At 37.0% G+C, this 8,766-nt stretch overlaps 1 pseudogene; it reads right to left on the reverse strand.

The window, feature by feature from the left end:
- Positions 1 to 817: 817 nt before the first annotated feature.
- On the reverse strand, positions 818 to 7,099 carry LOC136225905 (disease resistance protein RGA2-like; annotated as a pseudogene).
- Between the last annotated feature and the right edge of the window lie 1,667 nt (positions 7,100 to 8,766).

The following is an 8,766-nucleotide window of genomic DNA, read 5'->3' on the forward strand; positions in this document are numbered from 1 at the left end:
CTGATGCATTTGGCAGAGTCCATGCCGCGCTGCAGGGTTCGTGCATTTTGTTAAAGATTATTATAAAGCTTTACTTGTTCTGCAATTCAATGGTGTTTTAGAGTAACAAGATTTACTGCCGAGAAATGCCACAATTAGAAATCAACAAACTAGAAGATTTACATGCCATATTGATCATCGGACATAGTAACTCTTTGTAAGCAGAAAATATTAAGTTACCGCTCTTTTATTGCTTGATAAGACAACTATGTTCCACGGTTAAGGTTCATCTCCGTCCTAATCAAGCAGCAGTTTTTACTAGAGAATCCTCTAATAAAAACATGAACTGAATTTGAAGAACCGCGGAGAAACCAACTGTTGCATCTTACGAAAATCAACAGAACGGAGGACTTTAAGAATTTGCCACTCCATGCCATCATCCTTCCCATAAAACTCAAGTTTTTGAAGAGAATGAAGGTACTGTAGCAACTCATCAACTGGACCATGTTCCATATACGAGATTGAAAAGATTCTCCAATTGAGAGAGAGAGAGAGTAGAGAAAGGTGAAGAGGTGGATTGTGACAATGAAGTTGTCGTCATCTTCAGTAATTCCATCAGAGATTTTATTCTGGCGTTCCTCAATTTTAGTGTTTTAAGCTCAGGAAAAAGTGGCATGTAACTCAAGTTAGGACACGACAACCTCCAAATACCAACTGAGAAAGACGAGGACGAGGAAAGCAGGGCAGCTCTTCCATTGATATCGATGGTGGTTTCGTTCCAACATCAGCCTTTTTGAGGGATTTCCCTGAAACAATCTTATACTTAACTCATAATATTTAAGAAAAATAGACTTTTTGCAGGGAAGGTAGAGTTTTAGGTGAAAAGTATTACAGTAAATCGGTCATTTTAATAAACTAATAAATACCTTAAACGACAATAATAATAATAATAAAAAAAGTGGAAATAGTATTATATAGAAAACAAACTGAGCACAATAGCAAAAAGGTCCCAAAATCTCAATTTAGTATAATTAAACATAATATTCTTACAAATCTGCAGGAAATTAAGATAAACATGCATTTCATGTCATCATCGAGGCAACTAATATGTGGAAGAACCATTTTCTCTGTTCCATAGAAATAAACATTCAAAAGAGGTAGCACTAAGCATAAATTGCATAATTGAGAGAGCGACCATGTCGTAACAGAGTACGAGGAGATGATGAACTTACCGAGATTGGTTCTCGAAAGGACGAGACGGGTGAATCTCGAGTGTGCTTCTCTAGCATCTTCAAAGAAAAAGTCTCGTGATTATTCACATTGTTAATCAGGACTCACTATGAGGAAGTTATACCATAGTTTTGCTTCAGCATTGATCTTCACATGTTACCCGCCTGAGATGGCTGTTTCTGTTGCAAGATGACTGAGATGCGCAGAATCCTATTTGATGTTGATATTGTGGAACCTTTTTGACAAAGTGCCCTGAAATGATCTCAAACAAAAACGTGTGATTCAAATTTGATATTCCAATTTGCTAGGTTACCTGTTCATAAGTAAATGGAGACAATAAGGTAATACCAGATTGGTTAAAAGAACACGACGAGCTTCAAAGTTGCTAGCCACAGCCCACAGCAAGTTTGAATCAAAGGCACTGCAGAGTTCAAACAAATGAAAGTACAAATTGTATTGCCATTAGACACAAGTTGAAGCCTATGCATCCCAATTCATCATTGTCATGTCTAATGAAATTTATTAGCATTTACCAGGCACAACTTTTTTGCCCATTAGAAGAGCAATGAAAGGTAGAACAGGTGCCAAATGTCTGAAATCTCATCTTGCTTGACGCAATGGTAAACGTTGTTGTCGTGTGACCGAGAGGTCATGGGTTCAAGTCTTAGGAGCGGCCTCTTGAATTGGCAAGGGAAGACTTGCCCCGGTACACCCTTGTGGTGGGACCCCTCCCTGGACCCTCGCTTAGCGGGGACGCATAGTGCACCGAGCTGCTCTTTTATAATACAAGCCATACAACAAACTCTGGCAGTCTAAAGCAGAAACACATGCGAAAGTTCTCCATCCTAACAGCAGCAAATTTTACTGCAGAGTTCAAACAAATGAAAGTATAAATCAAAGGGGAAGACAAGTAATTAGCATATTCAAATACAAAAAGAAGCAAACAGTTGTTGATCATTCAGAATCGGAACTGACCTTGTCAATTCTGATGACAATTAAGGGGCTTTTATCAACATCGCATGTTGTTTCAGAGTCTGTTTATCACTGCAAGGACAATTCAACCCGAATATAAATCACAAAAATCCAAAAAGACCCCCACTTTCTTGTACATATAAAACTCAACTTGAACCATATACAATATCCATAAATACAGATTTTATAGAAACGACCAAAAAGGATGGAGATTGAAGAGGAGGACATACTCTTCCAAAATTGCGGTCAGAGCAGGTGGCAGCCATTCCTCTGAATACTTAGAGAGTCGATGGAAATATTTGAAATGTGACAAATCTTAGGCCAATCCTCAGATGTGTTGTTCTTACATCTTTCTGATAGTTCGGGACAATTAACGATAGACAAATCTTGTAACGCAACGAGGTCGCCCATCCACTCTGGTATAGAGGTCAAATGATGACACCCATATATAAGCAGTTGTTGCAGAGCGGTAACGTATTGAAGCTCCTTTGGTAGAGAAACCAAGTTTGGCATGCAATTAAATTCAATGGAATGGAGAACTTTAAGGCTTTGCCACTGCATGTTCTCGTCACATGGTACTTCCTTCAATTTCAGTGTTTTAAGCTCCGGAAAAAATGGCATGTAAGTCAAGTTAGGACAACCTCTAATTTCCAAATCAGAAAGATAAGGAAAGCAGGGCAGCTCTTCCATTGATATCGATGATGGTTTTGTTCCAACATCAGTCTTGCATCTCACAAATCCCTTCAGATTGGGACAGTGTGTGAGAGTAAGGCCTGTTAGGGAAGGAAAGAATGACGAAGATCCTCCGTTTTCAAAATTCAGAGCAACATATATATGCTCCAGTTTAGTTAAACCACGAACCCACAACTTTTTAAGATAAGGGAGCTGATCAAATGGTGGGAGCCACTGTATGCTTCTGCAACGTTTAATATAAATGGACACCAAATTAGTGATAGATGGTAGCCAGCTTGGAGGCTTCGCTCCTCTGTAACCCCACAAAGACAAACTTTTCAAATTTTGGTGTGGGCATAGAGCTTCCAATCCCATTTCATCATTCGCATTGACATTATCGTCACCATCTTCAAAGATGCCCCATTCTAATGTTAAACTTTGAAGCTGTTTCTTCTCGCTCAAATTAGCTGCCTTAAATTCAAATGCAACATTTTTCAGGTATTTCAAATTCATGATTGCCAATGAACCTCTCAAGTTGTTCAATGCATGTAATTCATCAAGCCCGCCGTTATGCTTGGAGATAGAATTATCCCTGGCTATTACAAAATGAGATAATTTCTCAAGTCGTGTCAGTTGCCCAATACCCCGCGGCATATGAGTTAACCCATAACACTGGAAATTGTCAAGATCTGTAAGATTGACCAACTTTGTGATATTATCCGGCAGTTCCTTGAGTCTACTACACGAACTTAATTTCAACACTTGTAAGTTCTGTAAATCAGGGATTGAATATGGAAGTTTCTCGATATTGAAACAGCAGGTCAGATCAAGATATCTTAGATGCTTCAATTTACAAATGGAACTTGGCAGTTTATTAATTTTGGAGTGAGATATTTTAAGCATCCTCAAACATCTCAAATTAGAAAACATGGCATCGAGTTCTTCTTCTTCAATGGGAAAATGGTTCAACGGTAATACCATTCTCAACTTTTTTGCCTTCCACAATGGAGAAAAATCTTGCAAAATAGAGTTTGAATCAACCTGAAATGACATATGTCGAGCTTTGTCTTTAATACTTGTTATTCCATAATGTGATGCAGAGAAATTGTCCCCAGCAACTGAAACAGCCAGATCATGCATTAAATCATGCATTTTGCAATATTTGATGTTACCAAAATCATCCCTAGTAGCATCTTGAAAGAACGACAACCGAAAAAGATCCATGAACATTCAAAGCCTACATCTTGAAGAGACTCATTTGAATCTGTTGACTTGAGATACCCCTGAGTCTTCCATTGTTGTATCAGATCTTCTACAGGAATTTCATAGTCTTTAGGATACAAGCTACAATAAGCAAAGCAATGCTTATAATAGGAAGGAAGATGGTTGTAGCTCAACTTAAGAATTGGTAAAATATCATTCTCGTATACAGCTATCTTGGAGAGTTCTTTATTTTTGAACCTTAGCCATTCACACTCTGAATCTTTAGAGAACATCATACCTCCTATTGCTCTTATGGCTAAAGGAATTCCACAACACTTGGCTACAATTTCCCTTCCAATAGCTTCAAGGTTCGGATTCAGCACTTGTCCCTGCTTGAATGCCATCTGTTTGAACAACGACCAAGCCTCATCTTCGGATAGACCTTTTAATTCATGTATATAGATTGGCCGACTCATCTCTGCAACCTCCTTCTGAAGTTGTGTAGTAATTACAATCCTACTTCCTCTTGCACCACCCACTAACAAGTCTTTTAACCTCGACCATTCATCTCGATCCTCATTCCACACATCATCCAACACAAGCAGATACTTTCTCCCATTTATCTTTTCATGGAGGAGATTTTTTAATGGATCCATCGCGGTGTTTTGAGGCATCTGTCCAGTTGCAGATTCTAAAACTTTTTTCACCAGTAATTTCACATCAAAATCATCAGATACACAGACCCACATCCTCAACTCAAAATGGTTTTTGACATTGTCATCATTATATACCAGTTGAGCAAGTGTAGTCTTTCCCAAACCTCCAATGCCAACAATAGGAACAACGGACACATTCTCTTGATAATCAGAAGAGAGTAAATGCTCTACAATTGCCTCCTTTTCAACCTGTCTACCAATAACAACTTGAGGTGGAGAGGAGTGAGTTTCCCTGCCCTTAACTACAAAAACCCTCTCCACAGATCGGTCCTCTAAACGATATTTACCCTTTTCAGCAGCAATTCCATCTAATCTCTCTCTAAGGGCCTTAATCTTATGACCCATTTTGAGACCAAAAGCAAACTGGTTGGAACTTGAAAAGAAAAGACACACCTTTTTTGCTGTTTTAGAACCACCCATAACTTGTTGACGCAAGGCCTCTGTTGAAAACTCATCGAGCAAATCATCAGCATCATACATGGCTTCACTCAGCATTCCAAGCCAATTTTTGACTTGAGGATTCACTATGGACTGCTCCTCCGCATGAAGAAGAACAGCTTCGATTGTGGAAATAGTTGTCTTGAGTTTGTCAAGCTCATCTTTGAGACCCCACCAAAGCCCTATCTCGTTCAGTACCAAAGAACCCAGCTTGGAAATAAGTCCAAAAGCCATATCAGAAAGGATTGATTCTGCCATTTTTCACGGTAAGGGAAAGAAGAGCTGTGAATTGGGATGGTTTCAAGAAATTAACACAAGGAGAGGATAGAACAGAGAGAACTCAGAGAAGAGAAGATCTGAACTTTTAGCAAATTGAAGTATCAAATCTGAATTTGCTGCCAAGATGCCAAAGGAGTTGACTTGGAAAAAAGACAACGTAGGTTGTTGATTCCATCTTTGTTTGGTAGCGCCTGCCAATCTGAATGAGTTGACTACATCTGTAATATGTTAATTTCATCCTCCAACTTTAACTTATTTACAATGGTGGCTTTCCAATTCAAAGTTATTTTGATAATTTAAACTCAACTTATTTTTCCAATAAAAAGAAAAAAGAAAAGAAAACAATCTATCTTGATTAAAACTGTAATAAAAAAAAAAAATTAACAAAAACTAATTTCTCAATTGGCAAATCCTGCTATTATTAATAATAATAATAATAACTAATTCAAAATCCTTGAAGGAAATACTGAAGATGAAAACTCCAGTGTCATAATAATAATAATTTTTAGGGTTCTGGAACCGATTGAACTAAAAACTCGAGCTAGTAGTTAAGACACAATCATAGATCATGTTGTATTAATCTCTAACATAGCCCCACATGCAAATGACTCTTGACTCTTGAGCTTATAATTCCACCAATTAATGAGTTGCCACAACTTGAACCCTCTATCCTTTATGAACTAATTGAACTCAAAACTCGAGCTGCTGATAGTCAAGACGCAATCATATATCTAATATTAATATCTAGTACTCTAAATCTCAACAATTCAGCTGAAATTTAATCAAATAAAACTTGGATCGTATTGTATCAACCAATTATTTCTACAAGCAACTTGAAGCTTCTAATAAGAGAAACCAAAAAAGAGCTTGATCTGCTATGCACACACCTGGATCGTATTTTGTGAAGGAAAATCTTGGCAAAATCAGAAACTGTCAAAACCTGGTTAGTGGTTAATACCTTAGCTAGACATAACAACAAACACCTTATATGCTGCTAGTTACTATACTTAAAATTCGCAACTATCGACTGTATGTTTTGCAAGATTCCAACTAAAGAAAACATCCCAATCTTGTCAACCTCTACTGCTGTTGCATTGAAGGAAATCAACTGTTGTTAGTATAAGAGTACCTGGAAAAAGTAGCTTGTCTCGTGCACTTTTTGGTGGAGTAATGACAACGGAAGTTGTAGATTCGCCTGCCGGCCGATCGAAGTTGTTGATCTAGTTTTACAAAGAAGAAAAGGAAAAAGACTCTTCACTTTAATTTAAGTTAGCCTAAGTTCAAATTTATCCCCATTGGTTTTTTGGGAGCGATGGAAATGATACAATTTTATTTCCATTCTTGCCAAATAAGATGAATTTTATCAGCTTTTGGAAAATAAAGAGGATTACTAGAATGGACTTGTGCCTAATAATAAGGGTTTTGAGGGGGAATTATTAGAAGCGCCACCCCCCGTTCTCCATGTCAAATGCAGCGCCTTAGAAACGAGACCTAGGCTCCGATTTTCCACGATTAGTCCTACTATGCGTTTTATTGGGGATTTTATTTTAGAGTCCGGATGTTCCGCCTCAAATAAACACCTTCCATTTAGATTCGGACACCTGTCAATTTAGAAAGACTCGTTTAATTTTTTTTATTACTCATCCGACACAAACACTCCCTATCACATCTGGAACAATAACTCCAAGTTCCATATTCTATTGAAAACCTCTCAGCTAATATTGATTTGAATGGGTTTTTTTTGTTGTTATATTTTAAGGGATACTGTAATTTTTGTTATAGATCTTTTGAATTCCTTACTTTATTGATATGATGAAATCAAATTCAAAGGGAAATTTTCATCTTTTTTTTTTTACGGTGGAGATCGGCGCATGAATTGAATTGATCAAAAGTGAATTAAACGTTTCCTAATTTAGACGGAGGAATCAAAGCACTACAGTAAACCACAAACGTTGGCGCTACAATTTCGACATCGGAATCGGAGATCGGATGGAGAACGGCTGCAGGAGATTACCGGTGGAAGGGTTGGTGACCGGATAAAGGACTGTAGACATGGTCGGTGGAAGGGGCTGCTATTATTTAAAGAGAAAACACGTTCTTCTTTAATTAAATACAGGTGTCAATTTTTACTTGATGATTTGGATTAAATAAGATACAGGTGTCAATTTTTGTATTGATGGTGCTTATTTGAGGTGGAACACCCAGAGTCTAATATAAAATTCTATTTTATTGCAGACGATTTTCAGCCACCTGGGCTCCATCTAGACTGTCTCGACACCGCGTAAGTACCGTCTAAGCGACAATGAACAAAAAAAAAAAAATTAATTGTAAATTTATTTTTTGTGTTTTATTATAATTCATTTTTAAGTTGTTTCAATGATATTGTTGTTGTTGAAATATTGATGTTTGCACAAGTTTGAAGATATATGTTACAGATATACGTGTTTTTCTATATTAAATAATTTTATATTATTATTTTTAGATTTTTTTTTTATAAAGATATTATTATCTTTAGATAGTATAATATATATTTTAATTGAATTTATAGAATACTTTATTGATTAATAAATAAAAAATACAAATCCGATTAATCTGTGATTAGTCTGTGACTAATCTCCGATTAATCATCGAGGGCCTTGTCCGTCCGACTAGCGCCTAACGTTTTTTACAACCTTGATTATAAGAGGTCTCACTATTTTATTTATTCAGTGGGGTCACAATACACATGTCCAAATATGAATTGGATGTCCTCCAAGTGACACGGAAAACCAGATGCTTATATAAGAACTCGTCTTGAGAAGGGTCAAAATCTTTTACTCATCGTGTCAGGAGTAATTATTAGAAGCACCTGGTTCTCCAAATGGAGGACCTTCCACACATATTTTGTCATGTGTAATATGGACTCACACATATTATAAGAGGTCATACTATTTTAATTATTAAACAGGGTCACAATACACGTGTCTAAATGTGAATTAGGGTCCCTCAAGTGACATGGGAAACCGAATGCCTAATATAAGAACTCCCGTACCAGGGTGCCATCGTCGGTCATAAAGCTGTTGTTGGCAACAAAAACGATAAACTCGTTAAGACTATTTCTAATCCAACATTAAATTGATGTTGGGAATGAGATTTGATGATGGTTGGCTCTCTGTATTCTTATTTTGATGAATACGGGGTTCCTTCCACAAATGTGATGTTGCATCAAAAACATCAAATAATATTTCATCAAACTGTCTTCTCGATCATGAATTGTGTCATATACACTTCATATATG

The sequence above is a fragment of the Euphorbia lathyris genome, chromosome 4 (genome assembly GCF_963576675.1).
Source record: "Euphorbia lathyris chromosome 4, ddEupLath1.1, whole genome shotgun sequence".
NCBI classification, from domain to species: Eukaryota; Viridiplantae; Streptophyta; class Magnoliopsida; order Malpighiales; family Euphorbiaceae; genus Euphorbia; species Euphorbia lathyris.